We start from the raw sequence: 25,531 nt of genomic DNA, 5'->3' as shown, positions 1-25,531 counted from the left end.
CAAGGGAGGTTACAAAAATGAAGGCATCCTGTCAAAACAGAGAACTGGGGAGAGAGATAGCTTGGGGTACAAAGAGGCCTTTTTCTCCTGGCCTTCAGAGCCTACCCACACTCATCCTCACTAATTGGTCCAAATGGAGTTGTTTCACCGCTGTACAGGAGTAAGGCTTTTTGTTTGCCAGTTCATACAATGAGTGAGACTTCTTCCCACAGCATGTGGTGGGAAGAAACCCTCAGGCTACACTGGGAACAGTAAGGAGAGTCCCTGAACATGCACTGTTTCGAAAGCACTCTCTATGCTATGAAATCATTGTATTAAAAACAAATTTCTTAGTTTGGTGCTGTTCATTATGAGTACTCTGAAACTATACCTAAAGGAACATCCATACATATGCAAAGACATGGAGGTACAGGCCCTTTTTGCGAGGGCAGGTCCTGGGGTTGGATTATGAGCCTAGGCATTATCCCTGAGCTGCTTTTGCTCAGGTATTGCATTAACCTTCAGTCGCAGCCCCACATCTGGGCTTTTCTGTGATCTCTTAGAAATAACAGTGTCATGGACTTTCCAATACTGGCTGGATTCAAACTAAGGTTCTCTACATCTCAGCCTCCTCAGAGCTGAGATTAGAGTCAGCAGCCACTGGCACTTCCTTTTCTTTCCTTCTTCATTTTTTACTCTGGACAAGCTGACTTCTTAACAGGGTCATTCCATTGGTTTTAATTTATAACTAAACTACCCAATGTTCTTTATAGCTGCTTTCTCTGAAAACGATTTTCTCTCTTCATCTTCTACTCTGGTCACAGGTTTGCAGCCAAAAGTGAGAAAGGAGTGTTCCAGGATTTGGGAGCAAATGTCCACAGGACATGCCAGTTCAGTCACTTAGCATTGAGCTGCAGTAAATTTACTGTCTCAGGATGAGTGGATCGAAACCTGGAACGATCCTCATGCAGTCTGAAGTGCTACTTTTGCCTATAAAATGACCTAATAATTATGAATGTTTCCAACCTTAAGTATCTAGAACACACTAGAAACATCTTCCAGTTTCTGTTTTTCTCTAGTACCTCTTGAGATTTAGACTAAAGGTTTGTGTGGAGCAGTTCCTTGGCGAATCCCTGAGGAAAGTTGCTAGAATCCTCCTCAGGAGATTGCCGTCCAAAGCCAGCCTGTGCAGGAAGTTGTGAGCCTCTTTTCTCCAATAAACCACCAGTAAACCAGAATGGAGCAGTGGCCCAGAGGGTAGAGCTCCAGCTTTGAGAGACAAAGCCAAGCAGGAGATACTGGCCAGAGCAGGCAGGAAAGCCGGCGAGGTGCTCATGTCCAATTTTTATCGACCAGATGGCTGGAAGTGGAGCTGTGGCAGTGGTAGAGCCTCAGCCTTGAGTAACACAACTCAGGATTCCATAGGGCCCTGAGTTTAAGCCCTGGGATGGCCACAAAAAAAAAATTCAAAGAGAGAAGGCCAAGTTATGTATCAGTGCCTTACCTACTTATGTGTGTAATACCTCCCTGAGTGGAAACAGACCATATGCAATGCTTCTGCTTTTATTTACTGATTTATTTTTCAGAGATGCCTGTTGCACAAACTGCATCATAATCTTCATTTCAGGCCCATCGCTTTTCTCTTCCAGGGTTGCAGGCCAGTGTCCTTATATGATGCACACTTAGGCTCTCAGCAGGGTTTATTTACATTTTATTATGAGGCCAACACAGGAACAATCACAAATCAGGCAAGGGAAGACAAGATCAGGTTTCTTAGAGGTAACCGGTATTCAGAAAAATTAACTTGGGGATGAAAAATGGCAGCCTACTTATATAAAACTACCATTAAGAAAAAGATGAGGGGGCTGAGAATGTGGATTAGTGAGAGACTGTTTGCCTAGCATGCAAGAACCCTGGGTTCGATTCCTCAGTAGCACATACACAGAAAAAGCCAGAATTGGTGCTGTGACTCAAGTAATAGATTGCTACAGATAGTGCCCAGGCCTTGAGTTCAACAGAGAACTGGCAAAGAGATAAATAGGTAGGTAGGTAGGTGGGTGGGTAGATAGATAGATAGATAGATAGATAGATAGATAGATAGATAGATAGATAGATAGATAGATAGATAGATAGATAGATACAAAGATGATAGATGAATCTGTTCTTAGACGTCAAGAGGGAAGAAGGGAACAATTAGCAGTCATGAGGCCTTCTGCAGTTTGCCAGGATACTAGTATCGCATTCACATAACCACAGAGCAGGAAGACTGTCTCTCTCCAGCTTCTCAGGCACATGAGGGCCCCAGAGCCAAGAGGGAAGAGCCAGGTTCTAACTAAGGTGCTTGGAGAGAGAAGAGAAACGGCCCTGCTTCTCCTTGGACTAGGGATTGGCATTAATGATGGGCAGAATGAAGGAGAATGGACTCACCGAGGTAGAAGAAGGGCCTTCAAATCTGACAGATGAAGAGTGAAAAACCCACTACTTAAAACCAGAGATCAGGGTTTTCAACTCTGTTCCTCCCCCCCCCCACACACACACACACACTCACACACTAAACTGGCTCTGTATTGGTAACCTAAAGATAGCTTGAGGCTCCCTTCACCTGAGGGAGGAAGGTTAATCAGTCATTGTTTGAAGAAGCTGAGAAAAGCCTGACCCTGGTGTAACTCTAACAAATGTTTGAAGTCCCCCCCCCCCACGGTTGCTGGTTGTGCCTGGAATGAATAAGTGGTTTTGCAGCTCACTTTCCTGTTGAGTGTGTCTTTTCTGCCTCCTAATCCTGCAGGCCTTGGTCTCTTCACCTAGCCTGGCTTTTGCAACTATTTTCTGTCCTTCAAATACAGTGATACAGTGGAGTTCTTCCTGCTAACAGGGCTAGGGCTTGGACCATGAGAACTTAATTTGAACCCAGGATAGGTCAATAATGTTTCTTTCCTGCTTCTATAGCTTGAGAACTGTAAGAACATTTAGAGTGCAAGTAAATTCTCATCACCAAGGGAAACCCAGGAAGCTCTTGAACATCTGACCTTTCAGAAGTGGAAGTCAGAGTGTCATAGTCTTTCCTACTCTGGCTGACTTTACCCTGTGATCCTGAGACCTCAGCCTCCTAAGCTAGGGTGATGGGCGTGAGCAACTGATTCTCTGCTAGGTTCAGAACTGTAATGACATTTTCAGAACAAGTCAACTGCTTATCACAAAGGGCTTGGGGAGCATGTTAACTCTTTCAGAACCCTGTAGCACACAAGGTTATAATGCTAGAGTCTCAGAGGCTGGGCATATGGATCTACTAAACTTGAACCTTGAGCTCTGACTCCAATTCTGGTATACATCAGCATTCATTTTCCAGAGAACATTCTCTTAATTAGCAAATAGGAAAAATACTTTGATTAACCCTCACTTTTTTCCAGTTGTGTGTCTCGAACTCAAGCCTGGGCACTGTCCCTGAGCCCTTCAGCTCAAGGCAAACAGTACCAATTGAGCCACAGTGTCTTTTGGTGGTTCATTGGAGATAAGAGTCTAACAGGCTTTCCTACTTTTCCAGATGTGAGCCACCAGAATCTGGCCTTTTATTTTTGAAAGTCCTGGGGCTTGATCTTATGGCCTGGGTACTGTCTCTGAGCTTCTTTTTCTCAAGAATAGAGATCTACCACTTGAGCCACTCCACAGCTTCTGAGTTTTTCTAAGTATGTGGTACTGAGGATTCAAACCATGGGATTCATGCATGCTGAGCAAGCTCCTTACCACTAAGTCACAATTCTAGCCCCACCCTTACAATTTTATTCCTCAACTTGCCTATCCTCAAGAAAAGGCCTCTGATTATAAATCATCTAACGAAATCCCTATAGGAAGGTGTCCAAAGATAAAGAAGACAAAACTCATCTGTGGGAGAGACTCTAAACATATGAAGACTGTAACAAATGCTTCCATTTAATTATGTATCATGTTTCAAAACTTAATAAAGTATAAATGAAAATGAGTCAATGTCCTAAATTATTGTGAATCATTTTATAATAGATGTAAAACATGTACTAAATATTATGTGTACAGTAATACTAAATACAATAAACAATAAATAAATGAATCAAATAAAAAATAAAATACAAAATCAATAATAAAAATAATATGTAATAAACATACATATGTAAGTATATATCATATATTACACATGTATAGAAATATTTTTTTCCATTGCAGGGCATTCATTTGGGGCCTCAGAACTCTAGCCTGAATTTTTTTCCTCAAAGACAGTAAGCTTCCCCTTCACCCATGGTGCAAAAGAGTTACCTGGAGGGTGAGATCAAATCACAGCAATTACAGAAATACTGGCCCCAGTTCCATGACAGTGGCTTAATTTTTTTAATGAAAGCAGTTATGTTCATTAAGTTCCATAAAGAGCATTTTTTTAAAAAGCACTGTAGAATTTTGTACAGCTTTTCAGACATCCTTACCTTACCTCCAAAGTGCTTCTCTGAGCACTACATTGTTTCTTTTTTTGTACATTTTTATTGCAAAAAATGTTGTACAGAGGGATCACAGTTACATGAGCAAGGTCATGAGTTCATTTCCTATTGAGCATTGTTGCCTCCTCTTTGTTTGTTTTCCCCCTACCATCCCTTCCCTCCCATCTCCACAACTACTCCCCCTGCAGAGCTCAGTGACTTTTTTTTTATTTTTGGCTGGCACGGGGTTTGAACTCAAGTAGTGGCAACTCTGCACCTACCCTCACATTGCTACAGATTTACCAAGACCCTGAGTTCAAATCCCAGGCTAAGGAAGGAAACTGGCAGAAATTCCAAACTAGAGAGGTTTATTTCTTTTTAATTTAGTTAAATAGTTAATTAATTGTTTTATTTATTCTTTATTTTGCCAACCACGGGGCTTGAACTCAGGTTGTGGCAACTCTGACTCAGCTTCCATCACCCTAGGCTGTGATGCAGTCTCTGGACCCATAGCCGATCCTGGGATCCTAGGCCCTGAGGGTTTGCAGGAAGAAATAAAGTAGGATACCACAAAAAGTGGCAAGCTTCAGAGGGCTGGGGTATTACGTCTTTTTCTTTGCACCGTGGGTCTGAATGACAAGGCTGCAAAGTGGACATGACCTGCCATTGCTCGTACATGTAAGGCAAACACTCTACCCCTGAGCCACCTTCTATTTTCTCATTCCTGGAAGAAGCTGCACATGAAGACAACAGTGATCCTCATTTTCAGTCTGTACATTTGAATACGGAGGAACATCTTTCCTTGGCTCTCCATCAATTCCCAACTTTCCAGTTAGAATGATTTAGAATAATAAAAATGTAAAAAGAGAAAATAAATCATCATGAAAAAAAAGATGCAGAAAATTCACTGTATTTTTCCCACAAGTTCAAAAAATATGAAATATTGGGGAAATACATGGACACCTTATTCCCACTGGCACTGAAAGTCTCTAGTTAGGCAATTCTGATGAAGATGAGTAACAAAATGAAAAAGTGAGAAATCGTATCAATTGCAAGAAAAAAAATGGAGTAGGATCAAGCAAATTTCTTCTTTGAGCTGCTGAAAATAATCGGCTTAGTAGAGTGTTCTGACTACCTTCCATAAAGGCCACTCATGTGAATACTAGGGATGACAATGAATATACCCCTCTTCATCGGGAAGCCTACAGTGGACACTTACACATTGTCCATGAGTTGGTGGCTCAAGCAGCAGATATTCATGCAAAAATTGTTAATGGCTGGACACCCCTGTGCAGTGCTTACTCGTGTAATAATACCAGTGTGGTGTCTTTCTTACTTCATCATGATGCAGATACCAATGCCCAAACTAAACGCCTCTTGACTCCCTTGCATCTTGCTCCTGGGAATATAGATAGCAAAAATACACTGGATCTCCTTCTCTTGAAACATTATATCAAACCAGGTCTGAAGAACAACTTGGAAGAAACTGCCTTTGATATTACCAAAAGGATAAGTATGCATCACTACCTCTTTGAAGTTGTGGAAGGCTGTACAAATTGTTCTATTAAATTGTAATGTTTCGGATAAGTTTCTTTTCTTTTATCTTTTTTTTTGTTGAATTTTATTATTTTACTGTGAAAACACCATACAGAGGGGTTAAAATTACATGGGCAAGGTAATGAGTACATTTCTTACCAAGCATTGTTGGCTCCTCCTTTATTTCCCCTTCCCATAACTTCTCATCTCCCCCCTACTCCCCTCCCCCCTCACTAACCCTCCCCCTGGCCAAAGTTGTAAAGTTCGTTTTTCTACATGACATCTTGTATATCTCATTGTTGCAATGGGTCAACCTGTATCCCTATTTAAACAATTTGTTTTTTTCCTTCTCCTCCACAAATCATACCAACACCAAATACAATTAAAGCGGGGGTTATACAGTGGTAGAGGGACATACAAAGCAACAAAGAAATCATCTTATAAATATGTTAGAAACAATTGCAAGAAAGAAAAAAAAACATTTGAATCCTTATCTTGGGGTTCATTTCACCTAACATCAACTTATCTGACCATTTCTGCTTGTCTCAGACATATACTAGTTATTGCAAATAAGGGAAACCATAGGATATATGTTTCTTTGGGCCTGGCTTACTTCACTTAATATATTGTTTTCCAAGTCTTTCCATTTCCTAACAAATGGGGCAATGTCATTCTTTCTGAGGGAGGCATAAAATTCCATTCCATAGGATTCTATTTTCTTAATCCATTCATCTACTTAGAGGCATCAAACAAGACCATACTAAAGCTACCAGAACAACTATGTTCATTGCAGCATTATTTAGCATAGTTAAGATATCAGTTACGTTTCTTAAACATCAAAATGCCAGTCCATTCTTTGTGTCCATACAAAATATTTTCACAATCCAAATAACAGCAATATCTTAATGTAAAAATTCCGTGGAATTTTTCCAAGTGAATTGCCTGGCTTTGATGTCAAAATGTGAGTTGTTTGTGTACATCTGTAATGATTTCTGCACAGTTTAAGATTTTTTAATCAGAAATAATTTGATCTTATCTGTTGAAATGAGTGGTACAGAAACTAAAGATATTTCTGGTTCTTTTCTGAAAAAAAGTATATTTTAAAATATTCTGTATTCTGTGTTTGCATAATATCCATAATCTATTTCATTCTTTCCTAGATATACTTTGAATTCAACATTGTTTTATAATATATATATTTATTAATAAATGTGTCCTTTCAGATTGCATTCCATATAGAAAATTTAAGATTACTTTCTTCTAGGTTCTTGTTTTTGTTTTTGTTTTTTGGTCCAGTCGTGGGCCTGAACTCTTGGCCTGGATGCTGTACCTCAGCTCTTCAGCTCAAGGCTAGCACTCTACCACTTGAGCCACAGCGCCACTTCTGGCTTTTTTTTGCTTATGTTGTGCTGAGGAATCGAACACAGGGCCTCAAGCATGCAAGGCAAGCTCTCTACCACTGAGCCACCTTCCCAGTCCCTTTTTCTAGGTTCTTATAGTAGTATGTTTCTTTGGGATAAAATGACAATGTTAACTAATTTCAAAAGTTTTGTAAAGGCCTTATTCTATGTAAAGGCCTTTCTAAGGTGAAGATTTAATACGCTGATGTCAAACTAATGTTTAATTCTAACACTTGCATATATTGTTACGCTTGTAATTTTGCAATCAACTTCTTAATAACTGTTTTTCATTTCTGCAACTGAAGAACGAAAAATATGGAATACTTCACATATTTCCATATTATCCTTGTGCAAGTGTCATGTTAATCTCTGTATTGTTGTAATTTGGGTATACGTACTACTGAAGCAGGTAGTATCCTCTAAATTTAAGTAATTAATGATGCAATCTTTATACAGGCTTATATCCTTGGGTGCCTATTTGTAGCAAGGAAACCTTATTGTTCCTAACAATACTATTGATCTTATTTCCCTAAAATAATGTGTATAGTGGAAAAAAATTATATTGTTCAGTCAATTGCTCACATTTGTGTTTTTTTGTCAATGACAATTTTAAGGCTTTTTCATTTTAGATTTGATCATACTTTGAAGCACTTATAGCTAGGTCCTAAGGTGATGGCTTTTTCAAGTACTTATTTATGTAACTGAGTTAGCTTTGTGGAGCTAATAGTTTCAAAGTAAGCCTTGCTTAAGAGCTACTTCTAAACTTCTCCAGCTTAAATTTTCCCAAATGCGGTCTTACTGGCACAAATGTCTACCTGACCCTTTATCCTTCTTCCATGTAGGAACAGACGAACCAGAATATCCTACCCTGACAGCATAGATTGTCTTATTGGAACAAAACTAATCTTAGTTACAAGGGATCATAGAGAGATGAACATTTCGGACAGAACGGTTCAGACTAGAAGGTATTTTATCAAAATTTAAGTGTTTATTATACCTACCATTTCAAAAGTAGGTTAACGCCAAGGTGAAAAAATTCTTCATATGCATGATTTCCTGATGTCTGGCCTGTCTACCTTCCAACCAGGCAGGAACTTACACTACTGACTTTCTATCACCAAATATTTCCATAGCTCCAGGAGAAGTCCATGTTTCTCCTCATTATTAGGCCTTAAAATGGTAATGTTTTAATCACAGTGTTTCCTCTTGCCTCTACAAATGCTAAAGCTTTAGGTCTAACTCTACCTAACACTGAGGTACAGATAATGCAATAATATTTTAAAACAGAGTTGTCTTTGATACCCTAACCACAACAGAACAATGCAAAACATGTGCCCTTTTTATTATATTATATATAGTTAGATATTTTATATTTATATGTGCTGATTTCATATTTCACACAGTGAACCTTAGTAAAATAAATTGATAATTTGACAAATAAATTGATAATTATTTATTCCAATAAAGAGAATTGGAATATAAATAATTAGGTTTAGAATACATACGAGAATATAAAAAGTATCAATGTAATGTCTTCACTATAAACTTGTGATACCTTCTAAGTGTTCTTGTTCTTCTGAATTCACATGGTAAAAAAAAATGTTGTTTTCCTCTAAACTATAAAGGATTTTACTCTGCTGCTCTGTTTATTGTTTTAACTCGCTGGTTCCAAACTGTTTTTCTCCATATTTCTGAAGCATACCTATTGATTATACGCAAATTTTTCTGATATCATGTATGCAAGATATTTATCTTCTGCAAAATGTATGGGTTCTAGGATCCCATGTCCCAGTTACCCACATCATCAGATAACAGGGTCAAGACTTCACTACTAGCCCCAGGCAACCTGCCAATAGAAAGTAATTGAAGATCCATGTCAATTTCTCATTTCCTATAATATTTCAGGGCCTCAATTCCTTGAGAAGCAGGAATTAGCAGTAAGCAATAGTGAAATGCAAGTCAACTTAAAATGAAGGATGAGATCACAAAATCTAAGAGAAAGTACTGCAATTCAAACTTTCAATTTACAAATGACCAGCCCATATGAGTGAACAAGATCACAAAGTGTCACAAGATTATTTTTAATACCCGTCCCCTAATGATTAATGAACAATTTCAGTCCAGCATAAGTGGGCCAGAAAAATAGCTCCTGGAAGGATAGATCCACAATTGGTCTATAAAGGCCAGGAAAACTTGACTTAGAGGTCAAATGTAATTCACAAAAAAACCATTAATTGAGAAGATCCTTATTGCTGAATAACACTGTGAGATGTACAAGTTGCCATGTCAAAAACAAACTTTACAACTTTGGTCCGGGGGGGTGGTGGTGGGGAGGATCGGGTCGGGGGAGCAGGGGGAGGATGCGAAGGGATGGGAAGGGGAAACAAAGGAGGAGGCTACAATGCTTGATAAGAAATGCACTCATTATCTTGTCCATGTAATTGTAACCCCTGTGTACAGTATTTTCACAATAAAAAAATACACAGGTACTTCAGTAAAACTTGGTTCTGTGGTATAAAAATGTTGTCATTCTCAAAATATTTAATCTCCTGAAAGTGTATTCTTTTTCAAATAAACTTTGAAACATCAAATTCGCAAACCAGGTGCTAGTGGCTCATGCATGTAATCCTAAATACTCAGGAGGCTGAGATCTGAGGATCACGGTTCAAAGCCAGCCCGGGCAGGAAAGTCGGTTAGACTCTTATCTCCAATAAACCACTCAAATATCAGAAGTGGCACTGTGGCTCAAGTGGTAGAGTGCTCCCCTTGAGCTGAACAGCACAGGGACAGTGCCCAAGCCCAGAGTTCAAGCCCCACGACCTACCAAAAAAAATCACATTCACCAAAATAACATTTGACAAATAGATGATACTTAGTGGCAATAGAGTTACAATAGAGTTACAGTAGAGTTGATTTACTTACCCAGCACTAATGCCAATCAGGTTCAACCATTCATTAAACTGTAGAAATAGTACCACCCACCGTTTGTGTTATTCATTAGGTGTCTTTCAAAATTTGTTAAATATCTCAGCCTCCCATATTTCAAACCCAAACGTTACCTAATAAAGTAAATTTCATTATTTAATAAGGTACATTTTAAAAAGTCCCAAATAGTTGCCTTATCATATGTTATTTTATGTTTTCCCTATCTGTCTAACATAGTAAGTCTTGAATATGGGTACTCATCAGAGATGTGACAAACATAAAATCTGTCTTTTATTTCTATCATATTCCTCTATAATATTAAATTTTAATTTTCTTTTTTCCAAAACTTAAATGTAGTAGAAAATATTATCCCATGTATAACAAAATAATCACACACCATTGTACAAAGCCATTTATAAAATTGGTAGTTTGGAATACATTCTAAACCATTTTTAAACTTTCTTGTTGACTAAAGATTAATCTTCCAAATGGATGAGAATTAAATCATGTCTAGGTGCTTCACGTCTCCAGTCTTACGAATTCTTATAGCAGATGAATGAATTATGGAAATATAAGATGACATAAGTTCAAGTATATGCAGGATTGAAACTCCATGGAATGTATATAAACCTTTTAAACTATTAACAGACAGTTTAACAGAATGATTATCAGGAAGTTGAAGCTAGAGAGGAATAATAGTAAATACATAGAATGAATGAAAAATGGAACAAGGGGCAAGTACAGCTAGAATATCAATGTACACATGTGATAAAGGAAGTGGTAAATCTGAAATAAATTTTGGAGAAGGAGTTGGTTGACAATGATAGGAGTGAATCTCATCCAGGAGCATTGGACAATTAGATGGACATATTTAACTGTAACACACTTGCACAACCTTTTGAAATTCAGTGAAAAATCACACAAAAATTACAACTAAACAGCAATCTCTAGAGAGTATGAATATGACCTCTCAAAATTTTAAGCAGTTAATGAAGGGAAGTCTTGGGACAAGCAAACAAAATTATTCAAAGAGGGCAGTTTGGAGTAGGGGAGAAATTAGAACAGAGAAATAGATTGCCTCAGGTTATAAATCAACTTTATCTGCTGCAAATGTTATCTTCCTTCTGTGAGTTCTCTCTGTCTGAACTGGATAGTGCAGTCCTGAGCCACACTTGATAGCTTGTGAAGATAGAATGCAATAGAAAAGATCAAGAACCCATTACTCTGCTGGAGAGAAAACAATTCTCTATGTTTTCTTTCATCTCTCTTCACTACTCTTTCTTCATACTTTTAAATCAATTGATTTTGAGTTATATATTTCCTTCTTTGTTCTGGAAAAGTAGTTGGTGAAAGTAATTCACTAAATATTATTTGCCATTTCTTTTATCATGCTGTTTACTTGTTCACGGGAGTCCATTAAACTTCACCCCTGCATTTGGTTGCCATAAAAACCCAACATTGATGATAATCAGGACAAAATGTAATGTAAAACTTTGTCTCCAAAAAAACCAGTCCAAGAAACTGTGATCACAAATATTTGGATATCCGTTTTTCTTTTACCTTGAAAGTCTTCTTGTGTTGGGCTGGGAAGGTGGCTCAGTGGTGGAGCGCTTGCCTTGCATGCTTGAGGCCATGAGTTTGATTCCTCAGCACCACATAAGCAAAAAGAAAAAAACCGTAAGTGGCGTTGTGGCTCAAGTGGTAGAGCGCGAGCCTTGAGCTCAAGAGCTGAGGGACAGCGCCCAAGCCCAGAATTCAGGTCCCACGACTGGACCCAAAAAAAAAAAAAAAGAAAGAAAAAGAAAGTCTTCTTGTGTCTAAAGTGCCCACAAACATAAGTACTCCAACACTTTTTGGTTCAATCACTTCTAACCTCAAAGATATGTTTTGCTAACAAGATGCTTAGAGGAAACCGCAGAATACTCCACTTTTATCTTCTCACTTAAGAGTGTCCTTAGATACCATATCAGGAACAGTGAAATTATTCTTTGCAAAATTAGTTCAATAGATTATTTTTCTCTTAGTCTTGCATTTGATCAACAAGATGTATGGCAGAGAATAAAGTTCAATCACCCATACCTTGGATGGCAGTGCCTGTTACAAAGGACAATGCTTCTATGTCCTACTTCTATGTCCTCCTCTTAGCTCTTGCCTGATTTCCAATTAATCACAGCTTCTTGGCTCCAAGTCTAGTGAAGCTGAAGGATTCTAAGGCCTCCCCCACTGCTACATCTTCATGGTTTCTCCTTTAAAACTCTTTTAAGTTGCCTCTTTGGATGTGAGATTTATTTTCATGTCTTCACTCAATCCGTTCTGCATTTTAGTGAGCCAAATCGGCTCTGTAAAATCACTTTAGGTAGCAAAAATATTACAATTTATATCAAAAAGTTTTGGCCTCCCTCCACTGCTGAAGCCAATTTTCTTAGCTAGTGCTTCTAAGAACACTGTTTTCTTACTTTTTCCATGTGCTCAATTCTTTTCTGAACCAAAAACTTTTTGTCTTATGTAAAAAGAGAAGTCTTCACTATCTCATTTTAATAAGGATTTATATTTGTGAGCCAATTAGTAATGTGAAATCACTGGTTGGAAGTATCCAATCAGATTTTTTCTGTGTTTCAGTGCTTCACGGGCAAAGACATTGTGGAAAGTATTACAAACCAAAAGTGTAAACCCAATACCTTTTTTCATTGTGGAGGGCACTTTCTCCCTAAGTATTTTGACCCAAATTATCTTTTTCAGAGAATTACTGTTTGGTAATTAAAGGTCAATTCACAAATTTTGATGTCTTTTTGTAAAGAAATTTGAATTAAATTGCACTATAACCTTGTTTCACACAGTGAGAGAATATTTCCTGGGTAAGGACAGTTTTCAAGGAAAGCTACAGGATTTACAGCAAGGTTTGTTTGTTTAATGTGAAAATGAGTCATCTTCACTCATATTGCTCCCTCTCCACTAAATCTCCATGGATTTCTTTGCATGAAAGCCTATTTTCCCAGGCAATTTTAAATTTTCTTAATAGGCTACGTTGTTTAAAAGTTTGAACAATTAAAATTTACGTGTCATATTTTTAAAACTCTTTTGAAATTCCTTTATCAAAACTGCGAATTCACCAATCCTAATACCCCCTTACCATGAAAAACAGTTAACATGTTGTTTTCACGATATATTTATACAATTATTATTTTCCAGTGGCTTTGTTATGCATATATATGACCACATAAGCTGATGTTGAACAAAATGAACTCCAAGATATGGAATCAGAGATTATTATTTGCGGTTGTTGCTTTTTATGTATTATGTGATTTCTATTTTCTTTGGTTTTTCCCCTTTGGTTTATCCCTTGCTGTATTTGATTTTGGTACCCTGTGTATTGTGTATACATTTACCTTAATTAGGGAAGGGAAGAGGAACATCACAATGGTGACACAAATGACAAAGGCCAAACCAATGCATTAACAATACTCACAAGACAATATGTAGTAAATATACATTACAACTTGTGAGGGGTACGTAGGTGAAGGAAAACTGTGAGAAAAGTGAGGGAGGGGGTAACAAGTTTGAAAAGTTATGTATTCACTACCTTACAATTACTGTAACCCGACTGTACATCACTTTGACAATAAAATTAAATTTAAAAAAATAAGCTGCATAAAATAAAATTTCACTATATTGGTATAGTTAATATTATTCTTTATATAGTAAAATTTTAAAAATCAATACTATTTGGCATCTAATATGATTTAATTACCCTTTCTTTATCAGAAGGTCGTCAGCTTGAATGTTATCCAACTAGACAATATACTTCACAATATACTTGCATATTTTGGAAAAAAATAAATTTAGTACTTTCATACACATAAAACGGAAAACATTTTAATTCTATGGAAACCCATAACTTTTAAAATTAAATAAGTTGTTAGGAAAGAATATATGTGTTCTTCAAAATTCCTATGACTAATAACTACTCATTTTCAAATTCTGAACATTCCATACCTGAGAGATTCAAAACAGTACTTGTTTTCATGTTATGTAATTCTGCAATAGATGCAGTTTCCAATGGTGTGTTACACATTGAGAAGTCAACAGAAAAATAGCCACATTCTTGTAGAGGATAAAACTATGAAGCATCTGTAATAATTCTTCAAGAGTTAGCAATCCCAAGCTTTATGCCATAAAGTCATCCTAGCCCAACAGTTTCCAACTTGTAAGGTGCACCTTAAAATTTCCTTATTTTACATCATGAATAACTTATCTCTACTGTGAAAAAATACTGCACCTCTGGTATTGTGATGCCCTCCTTGTTCTGCAAAGAACACCACAATAAACTCAGTTGCATCAATTTTCCCCCAGTGGTATTCTTGAGATCAGAGCTCTTGCAAATATTATTTACATTTATACTTTTTTAACTATCATAGATATTCAGGATACTAAGATCAGAAGATTATGGTTCAAAGCCCATCCAGGCAGGAAGGTCCCTTAAACTCTTATCTCCAATAAACTTCTCAGAAAAAGCCAGACACAAGTGGCACTGACGTTGAAGTAGTAGGGCAGGAGCCTTGAGCTCAAAGACAGTGTCAAGGCCCAGAGTTCAAGCCCTAGGTCAAACCAATAAAACAAAAACAAAAATTGGGCTAGGAAGGTGGCTCAGTGGTATAGCGCTTGCCTTGCGCACATGAGGCCCTGGGTTCGATTCCTCAGCACCACATAAGCAAAAAGAAATAAAGCCGGAAATGGCGTGTGGCTCAAGTGGTAGAGCGCTAGCCTTGAGCTGGAGAGCTGAGGGACAGCGCCCAGGCCCAGAGTTCAGGCCTCAGGACCTGACTCCCCCCCCAAAAAAATAAAATAAAAATGAACCCAAACCTAGCATTTTTCTCATTGTATACAGAGACATATAATTAACGAAATTGCTTCCTGTGTAACATATAAGTAGATGAAAGAAGATGTCACACAATTATTCTCTTCATACCATGTTATACCAAAACCTCAAAAAATGCTTTTTCTAAATTTATAAATTAATATCATCCATTTGTTGGCAACTCTGTCTAGATTATTCACATTATCATTTTATACATGAACTGTTGGAATGATCTATTAACTAAATTCTAATTATAACTCTCTTGAAAGAATATTCTAGGCAAACAGAATGCTAGAATCATTTGTGAATTTGTCAGTTAAAATCTCTATTTAAAAAGAATTTTGTAATATCCAATAGAATATGGAATTACAAAAAAAACAAACTATTTATTTTGAATCTAAATTATAATTTTGCAAGGTCCACAAATTCCTACATTAGACGAACTGTGCTATTTCTCCGGGCTTAAGTTTTGTAAACCTTCATCCTTTCTTTGGCATCCAACAGAATGACGCTTACTTACTTTTTCAAATTTTGGATGGGAATCACAAGTTATTTTGCATCTAATAATGTTCTTTAATGAAGAGAGATTTAAAATACAACTGAGGATTATATATCAATTGCATTTCAATAGGAAACTTGACTTCTCAAAACATAATGACAAAATTAGCCCAAACTTCCAACTGTGTATTACTTTCTTGTAATTTGGTTTGTTTTATTGAGACAAAATTATACTACCTGGTCCAGGGAAGGTATCACTATGTAATTCCACTCTCTAATCTCCTGTCTTAGTCTGAGTGCTAGAATTCCTGGCTTGTATCATATTGCCCAGCCATAGTTTGTTGTTTTATTTAATCTAGAAACACACTAGCAATTCTGAACTTCTCTGATGATCTTATCCATTGACTATTCAGATTGTTTATGTACAATTTTGAAAGATGTTCTAACATTTGACACAGGATATGAACATTTTCTGATGCACATGCAGGGGTCTCTGATTCATTCCTCCATGGATCCGATCCCTTTAATAATGATTACTTGACTTTCTTACTAACTCTGGTCCCTACCTATGTAATAGTCTCAAACTTTTTTGAAGAAAGTTCACTTGAGGACTTTTTAATATTAAAATTTATCACTTGATTCTAGTTTTACGCAGGACATATTTTCTATTGCTTTCTAAGTTTTCTACATATTCTGAAAGTTGTTTCATTTGTGTATTCATGTGTGCACATAAAAGTGCCTCTGTGTGTATGCGTATGTTTGTGTGTATGTATGCAAAAGCCTCAAGCTCTTATTCAACAATCTTGCTCATGAGTGGTATTCCATGACTTGAAATGTTTTTCCAATTCAGCTTTGGCTGGTTAATTATAGATAGTGTCTCAAAGACTGTTCTGCCCAGACTGGGTGCAAACTGAACTTCCCATACTCCTTTACATCCTTAAGTTTTATTTTTCCAGGAGTATCAACTTTTAAACTACAAACATTTTTGTGAGTGTTAAGTCTAACCTGTAGCCCAGATTTTTAACTCAAGAATTCATATAAAGATAGATGAACATACACATTACATATGCTGAATATACACTGTTAGAAATGTGATCTTAATCTAGGTGGCAGTGAGATCTGAGTATTGAGGTTCAAAGCCAGCCCGGGTGGGAAAGTCCCGGAGACTCTTTTCTCTAATTAACTACAAGAAAACTGGAAGTGGCACTGTGGCTCAAGTGGTAGAGCACTAGCCTGGAGCTGAATAGCAGAGGGACAGCGCCCAGGGTTCAAGTGCCACGACCAACAACAACAACTATATATATATATATATATATATATATATATATATATATATATATATATATATATATGCATATATGTATATATATACGTATATATACACATATGTACACACACACACACACACACATATATATATATATATATATATATATATATATATATAGGAAATATAAAGAAATATGATCTTTGCCTCCAGGTTCATTGCTAGTATAATCCCTGCTCTTTCAGGATGGACTTTTTTTTCCAGTTAAGTCCATTCTCTTATATCTGACTGGCATTGAACCAGAATCATACTTCTATTCTACTTTTTACAAATTTGCACGATTGGACGTGTGATTTAGAAAGGGAGTGGCCTCATACTTCATGTTCCACGTAGGAGAAATGCTTTCTCTATATCACTTCTGTAAATCTACATACTGAACTTGGCTTCATTGTTTCAATGTTGTCTTATTTGTACAGCCTTCTATATTGTATTGAACCCTTAAACAAAGAACTTTTCCTTCTCCTATTATTGCTATTGTTTCTATTCCTTTTAACTCTTGTTCACTTAGAAAATAATGCACAGCACATACACTCACAAAAAAAATGATCTGAGAACCCTCTTCCCATTTAAAATTCGCCTTAATTTACAGAGCATTTATGAAGTTTGAACTCAATGTACTCATGGATAATGTATCTATAAGCAATTTAAATTTCATATTTTCTCTTTACTAAGTTGTCTCTGAAACACTGCTACATGATGTCCAAAGGTGTCCTTGTGCTTTTTCAATTATACCTCATGCAACACCATAAGTTGTTACTGGACCTATTACTGGATGTGGAAACTGATCCCAGGAGAGGAATTGAACGTAGAGGTATGACAAAGTTCAAGTTAATTTGTGCTTTCCTTTTTACTGTACAGTTAAAGGATCCAAGGCTTGAGGGAAACTCTGTCCCTGATTTTTCGAGTGTGCTTTTTACTCATATAAAACTTGTTTGTAAACTTCTGGTTGAGAGTATTACAAAAGGAAATAATGTGCCATTTGAGGTCCAGCATAGAACAAAAGAAAATAACGTTGTTTTAAAAGTATTCTACTGCAAAGAAAAAAAGGCATGGAGATTTTAAAGTGCTTTAGAGATGGACATTTCACTCCTGAGATGAGTCTCTTGTTGCAGGATGTAGTTATCCATTCCTTTAGTCTGGTCCTGAGTTCTCCATAGCAATAAGGATTCCAAAAAATCAGGATCCAGTGAGTTTAATCAGCCAAAGCAGTCCCTTCTCAGACCAGTACTCCTTTAAGGAGGGTCCCAAAGAAATACCTTGGGTTTTTTGTTTGCTTGCTTGTTTAGTTTGTGCTGGTTCTGGGGCTTGCTCCCAGAGACTGGACCATGTCCCTGAATAGATGTCTTTCCTGCCGACCTGCCCCCAAAGCTAGTACTTTACTGCTTGAGCCAAACCTCCACTTCTGGACTTTTTGGTGGTTAATTATAGATGAGAGTTTGACAGACTCTCCTGCCTGGGTTTGCTTTGAACTGAGATAGAAAGAAAGCCAAGTGATGGGCTGAGAATGTGACTGAGGAGTAGAGTGCTTGCCTTGAATGCATGAGGCCCTGGGTTCAATTCCTCATCACCACAAGAGCAGAAAAAGCTGGATGTGGTGCTGTGTCTCAAGTGGTAGAGCACTAGCCTTGAGCTGAAGAGCTTAGGGACATTGCCCAGGCCCAGAGTTCAGGCACCATGACTGGCAAAAGAAAAACGCCAAGTGACATCAACTGCATCAAGACTTCTGTTTTGAACCAAGAAATACTAAATGAAGTTTATTATAAAGCTAATATTTTACAATTTTTAAAAGAAGACAATATGTCCAACCAAGAAGCCATAACTTAAATAACTCAGCAAAAGTAAGTGCACTGAATCATTTTGGTATTATTTTTTTCTGCTTTGCAAGATTACTATTGACCTTGTCCTTCCTTTTTGGGGAAACTTAAAGTCATATTTGCACTTTTTGTTGGTCGTGGGGCTTGAACTCTGATCCTGGGTGCTGTCTTTCAGCTATTCAGTTCAAGCTCAGTGCTCTACCACTTTAGCTATGACACCACTTCTGGGGTTCTGGTGGTTAATTGAAAATAAGATTCTTATGGACTTTCCAGAGCAGGCTGGCTTTGAACTGCAATCCTGTGGTCTCAACCTCCTGATTAACTAAGATTACAGACTTAACCCACCAGTATACAGCTCATATTTCCACTTAGTGCACTTAATGACACTATGTAGACAAATAATGGAAACTTGAATCAAATGATAACATGGCAACTTTTCAGAAAAATTGAGGTAACAATAAATAAGTCCTCCTATTCCATTTTGTTACTTTAATGACTCATGAGCTATGCGACCCTTACATTAGCAACCCCTTTCCATCTGTGTAGGTGTATTTAGTATTAGGAGAGACTGAGATTTTTAGAAACCAAAAGGGATCAGGTATGGAAAAACAACATAGGAGGAGATACATTTATCACACAGAGATTAAGAACTAGCCTAAGAGATTTAGAATGCTAAAGGCAATGAAGAATAAGCCTGGTTGATAACTAGTTCTTCAATAACCAAAAATGGTTCCCTAGAATGGTTTCTGGTATGCACTAGTTACTATCATTTGTTCCTTTCTTCTAGAGTTATTCCTTCTCTTGTCCCAACTGATAATTTGCCTCTGCCTTTTTGATGCCATGACTGACCAAAAAGATTTCCAAATCTCATTTAGACTATCCTTCTCATTGTGATTAGCAGTGACCCCCTCAAAAGCCTGGAATCTTCGAATTTCCAGAATTAATCTTCACCTGACATCTAAGCACATTCCTAGCATTAATTGTTGTGACCTAATGAACAAAACTTTTTTTTTCAACACAGTATCCTAATATAGGTAAAGCACATGAGTTAGGGAGTATTGTCAGCTATTAGTATGGAAGGAGCAATATATATTCCAAGTATGGATTATTTATTTTGCATTTACTAACTAAATGTTTTTTTATGTTTTTTGGTTTGTTTTTTTGCCAGTCCTATAGTCCCTGGGCTTAAACGCAGGGCTAGGGAATTATTCCTGAGCTTTCTCTTTCTCTCATGGCTAGCACTCTACCACTTGAGGCACAGCACCAATCCCAGTGTTTCTTTTTCTGTTTATGTGGTACTGAGGAATTGAACTCAGGTTTTCATGCATGGTAGGCAATCACCGTACCATGAAGCCACATTCCCAGAGCTCTAAATGACTTTCTTAATATGGTATTATATTTTCATTCCATAACTATGTATCATAATTTTGGCCAGTTGCTAGAAAAGGACGTAGAAAACAATATTAAGTCCAATAAGGCTGGATGGACAATGAACAACTGTCACAGTCTAGCCAGGGCACAGAGGGGCTTACCTCATAGGGCTGGTTCAACAGGCTGACTGAGACAGTTTCTGACCCACAGCCCACCTCCAAAATGAGAGGGCCACCTTGGGTTCCAGCCACATAGGGACACTGAGCCACCTCTTCAGCACCCATTCAACCAGTTCCTGTCAGAGAAAGAGAGAGAGAAAAGAAGTCGGAATTACAATTAAGCCGGGTGCCCGTGGCTCAGGACTATAATCCTAACTAAGTGTGTGAGGTATGATGAACATGGTTCATAGCCAGCCCAGGCAGGAACATCCATGAGACTCTTATCTCCAAAGAACCACCAGAAAACTGGAAGTGGCACTGTGGCTCAAGTGGTAGAGTGCTAGTCTTGAGCTGAAGAGCTCGAGGACAGCACCCATGCCCAGAGTTCAAGTCCCACGACTGACAAGAAGTGGACTTCCCACCACAAGAAGTGTACTGAATACCACACATTCTCGTAGGAACCATGGCAAAGAAGTCAGGCTAAGCTTTCTGTCAACTGGAGGTCATGAGTTGGTCACCTGGCTTCTCCGTGCCTCATTTTCCCCAGCTACAAAACTGAACACAGTGAAGGATTTCCTTCCTCATGGGAATAGGATAATGATGAAAGGGAATCATGTTTTGTTTCATAATCCCGAACATGTCACACCACTAATAACAGGCCCCATCTGAGGCCTTTCCCAGTTATCTTACTGTCGTATGCTCACAGAATTGCCAAGAACCTTATCTGACACCCGCTCCCTCTGTGCCTGGCCCTGCTCCAGAGATCCCCCTTTATTGATCCCTTGTTTCCTCACAACTGACCCAGGAGGAGACTGAGGTACAATGGTGGAGGACCAACCCAGAGCTTTACGGCTGCTGTAAACTAAGTTTGGGACAATCATCTAAACCGATGACTGAGCATGGTGCTATATGTCTACCATCTCAACTAAGGAGGACCGGGCCTAGTGGAACACATCTGTCATAGATAGGAGGACCACGATCCAGCCCAGCCTGAGCACATATTGAGTGAGTCTCTATCTCTGAAATGCCCAAGACAGAAAGGCTTGGATACCGTGGTAGAAGACCTGACTGGCAAGCCTAAGGCCTTCAGTTCAAACCCTAATACACCAAAAAGAACGAGAGTCCCAGTGGCAGAGGCTCATTTGTATAATCTTAGCTACTCAGGAGGCTGAGATATGAAGATCACAGCAAAAGATTTAAAATAGGTTTGGCCTCATCCATCAGAAGTCATGATGAGAAAACCCAGAGTCTGACTTATGCTGGTGCACTCCATACCAGCAGGACTCAGATCCTTACTAAGTCCTGGCCATGCTCTCCGTCTGCCTGGGAAGCCAACCCCTGTAGGCCCCATACTCAGGTCCTCCCAAGCTCCAGCTGCCACCAACCAGGCCCAAAGGAGTAGACAGCTCCAAGGCACAAAGTTCCCTTGGTCTTATAATTTAGTGTTGCTGAGTCCCCTTCGAGCGTCTCACACTTCCAGGCCCCCAGACCTCAGCCACAAATCCCATGCATCCCCCAAATGTAGCAGGCAGAAGTTACCAGAGGACCCAGCCTCTTATTAAACCCACTTCTACACACACACACACACACACACACACACACACACACACACAAATCCAGACCAGTGACAGAAGACTCCTCCATGCAGCACCTGCAGTTTTCCAAATGATCACTCACCTGAGCACAGTCAGATTATACAAGGAGGAAGATGATATCTCTCTCTCTCCTTCTCTCTCTCTCATGCACAGACACAGACACAGACACAGACACAGACACACAGACACACACACACACACACACACACACACACACACACACACACACACACACACACAGTCTCAGAGCAGTGCCTCTCCAGAGTTTGTTGGTTCCTCATGTGGGACAATGTACAAGCTGGAGCACAGGGGTTCCCTTAGAGGAATTAGGGGCTCCCACCCAAGTGGAGAACCACTCTAATGATGCAGCACACACACACACACACACACACACACACACACACACAGATTCATAGCAGTGCCTCTCCAGAGTTTGTTGGTTCCTCATCTGGGACAATGTACAAGCTAGACCACGGGGTTTCCCTTGGAGGAATCAAGAGCTCCCACCCAAGGGGAGCACCACGCTAATGATGCAGCGCCACCCTGCCTATCCCTTTCTCCAGGGCCAGATCCTTGACTCACCATTGACCAAAACCCTAGGCCAGGACGTTGGGTGAAGGAGTCCCAAGACAAGTGGCTCCTCAGAGCCAGGAGAGGAAATAATCAGGGGCTCATGGTGACCCCAGAGGGGTGTCTGACCCCAGGTGGGAGCAGTATTGGGGAAATGGATGGGGTCCTATAGGCTACATACATGGACTTTACTCCCTACTTCCAGCACACATGCTTCTGGGCCACACGGTAGATTCGTGGGAAGGACAAGGAGACCAGATGGACTGGGAACACCAGCAGAAACTGGCAGAGCTGGGAAATGTGATCACTCTGTCAGAACTGTTGACAGTTGGGGGAGGGGACAGGCTGGGTATATGTGTATGTGTGTTTGGGGGGGTGTTTCTCCCAGATATTCACATTCTGCTCTGACCCCCAACACTCTCACTTCCCTAATGGGCTCTTCTGGGACCCTCTCTTCAGGTGAAATTGTGACCTAGCACAGAGGACAAGCACTCACATAGCAAGAGAGACCTATCTTCTGCATACAACACTCCCAACCCCCAGAAAAAAGGGAAAGACCCAAGAAGGCAGATGTGGAGGTGCTGCTCCCCACTTCTGACTAAAGCCACCAGGTTCCCACCAGGAAGAGGAAGCGTGCAGATGCATGGCTGTGTGGCTCCCACTGCTCCAGGCCAGGGGCTCTGTGGTGCCCCCTCCTCAACAATCCCTACATCTCCCTGTTTCCTGGGACACTGGCAGCTAGGGATGGGGTGGGATACCCTGCTCAACACCCACTCCCACCCCCACCCCTGTGGCACATTTGTGGCAGAGCCCTGGCCAGAGTCTAGGGCATGGGGGAGCCGGAGGTCCAGTCGGGAGGGGGGGGGAAACGTGTGGTGTGGGGGTCACAGGGGATGGGCCCAGGAGGAGGCCACTCACATGTGCTGCTGGGAGAAGCTGTTGGAGGCAGCTCTGGGTGGGTTCGAGCAGTGAAGGCAGTAGCATGGCAAATACTCAGGCCTGGAGCAGAGACAGGGGGACCTGGACCAGGTTGGGGCCACAAGCCTGCCTGTGGCATGCCTTCACTTGAGGACTCCAAGAGGTGCCATGGGTCCAAGCAAGCAGTGCTCGGTTTGAAATGCAGTGCCACACGGAATGCTGAAGGGGACCGGGGTGTGGGCAGGTGAGTGGCGGGGCTGAGCAAGGTCTCTCCTCCTATGGCTTGAGTCTCTTGATCACCACTCAGCCACCACTACCTTCCTCAAGAGTTGGTAGTGGTGTCAACCAACAGAGGAATCCCAGTGCTATCAGGCAGCATGGAATTTGGGTGTGACCACCATCCTTATATCCCATTGGTCAGAAAGAACCATGAAAGAATGGGAGTGTGGCCGGAATCCTGTGATGCAGGCAGAATGGGTAGAGTGAAGATGACAATGGCTCCCCCAGCCCCTTTCCCAGGGAACTCTGTCCAATTCAGTTGGGAACAAGAGGGTGACTGGCTTTAGATTGCTGTGTATGTCTGTTTGTTGTCAGTCCTGGACCTTAAACTCAGGATCTAGGCAAAGTCTGTAAGCTGCTTTTGCTCAAGACTAGCCCTCTACCACTGGAGCCACACAGCTCTACTTCTGACTTTGTTGACATTGAAGTTGGACAGGGGTCTCATGGACTTTCTTGCCTAGGGTGACTTTGACCATGATCCTCTTATCACAGACTTGTAAGTATAAAGGAGGACTGCTGAGAGCCACTGGTGCCTGCCTAATCATTGGTCTTGCTGATGTTCTGGCACAGACCTGTGAGGTCTCTATCCTCGGGTTGAAGTAGTGGGAGCTGGAGCCCACAGCAGGAATCCTGGTCTTGCCACTTCAAATGGCAGGAGAACCTAAGAAACTCATTCTTATCCATAAGATTACCCATGGAATGTGATCAATGTCAAGATTGAATGAGTAGTTCTTGAATGATTCTAGGATCAAATTATACACAATTATATCCTAGGACACTGATCGATTTTAGTTAATACTTCATTAAGCATTTAAACAATCACATTCATTAAATGGAGGCAGAATGAAATACCTAAGAATTCGACCTCACATCTGCCAGGATTGGAATTTGAACTCATGGTCTGGGTAACTCTGTTGCACTGTGTGGGAAGGGGAAGCTTGCCTCCTTGAAGTCAGGAAATTCAAGTCTGTTCTTTAGTCCTGAATTGGATCCCCAGCACTAAAAAACATCCTATTCATGTACATTTTAAATATATGATTTATATTCATATACATATGTTCACTCCATATTACACTTAGTATAGTTATTCTTTTTTTGTCTTTTTCTTGTATTGACCGTTTATTTTATTGACTATTATGACACATAGAACATTGATTACATCGATTACATAGGATTATAGGTCTGCATATGTATTCCACTTTATACTTGACACCCAGGACTTTCAAAGAAAAGGAAAAAAAATGTGTCACCATCAGCTTCTTACTCCACAATTAATTGTTTGGGAGTCCTGGCATCTGAACTCATGGCCTACAAGGCCAAATTCATGAATGGGTGAGTGTCAACACTCCATCCTGGGGCAAATTGACCTGACAGGCAGTTCCCAGGACCTGAAATCAAGCCCCAGAGGTTGACAAAATATGAACAGATTGACATGCGGATGACAGTACACTAATAAAAATATGTTTATATAGTGCCAAAGATGTCTATACATTATTCAGTTATATAGACTACATTCCTACAAATTCTGGGGTATTTATTATACCTCCATGTAATTAATGTTATTGTTTTCATCCTTAATAAACTATTAATTAAAATCAGTGTCCTGAAATTATTGCGTTCCTGTAAGTAATAGTATTCTTTTAATGCTTCATAAATATTAAATAAAATCAATCAGCTTCCGCAAATCATCTTGTCTAATTTTATAGGAGAATCATTCACGATCAACTCATTCAACCTGACATTGATAACATTCCTATGGATGGGAACGAGTCTCTTAGTATCTCATGCCATTGGTAGGTGTCAGGACTGGGATTTGAAATCAGGGCCTATGTTGCCACGTGGTCCTATGGTTTCCCCGATAGTCCAC

At 39.5% G+C, this 25,531-nt stretch overlaps 1 non-coding gene across 1 annotated transcript; it reads right to left on the bottom strand.

Moving 5' to 3' along the window:
* Nucleotides 1-7,663: 7,663 nt before the first annotated feature.
* Nucleotides 7,664-7,770, bottom strand: LOC122115606. Its single transcript, XR_006148812.1, has one exon. It is a non-coding gene; the product is annotated as a U6 spliceosomal RNA (small nuclear RNA).
* Between the last annotated feature and the right edge of the window lie 17,761 nt (nucleotides 7,771-25,531).

This window comes from Dipodomys spectabilis, unplaced genomic scaffold, assembly GCF_019054845.1.
Source record: "Dipodomys spectabilis isolate Male_0828 unplaced genomic scaffold, ASM1905484v1 ptg000121l, whole genome shotgun sequence".
NCBI classification, from domain to species: Eukaryota; Metazoa; Chordata; class Mammalia; order Rodentia; family Heteromyidae; genus Dipodomys; species Dipodomys spectabilis.
The sequence above is the reverse complement of the archived record's forward strand: the minus strand, read 5'-3'. Positions and strand labels throughout refer to the sequence as shown.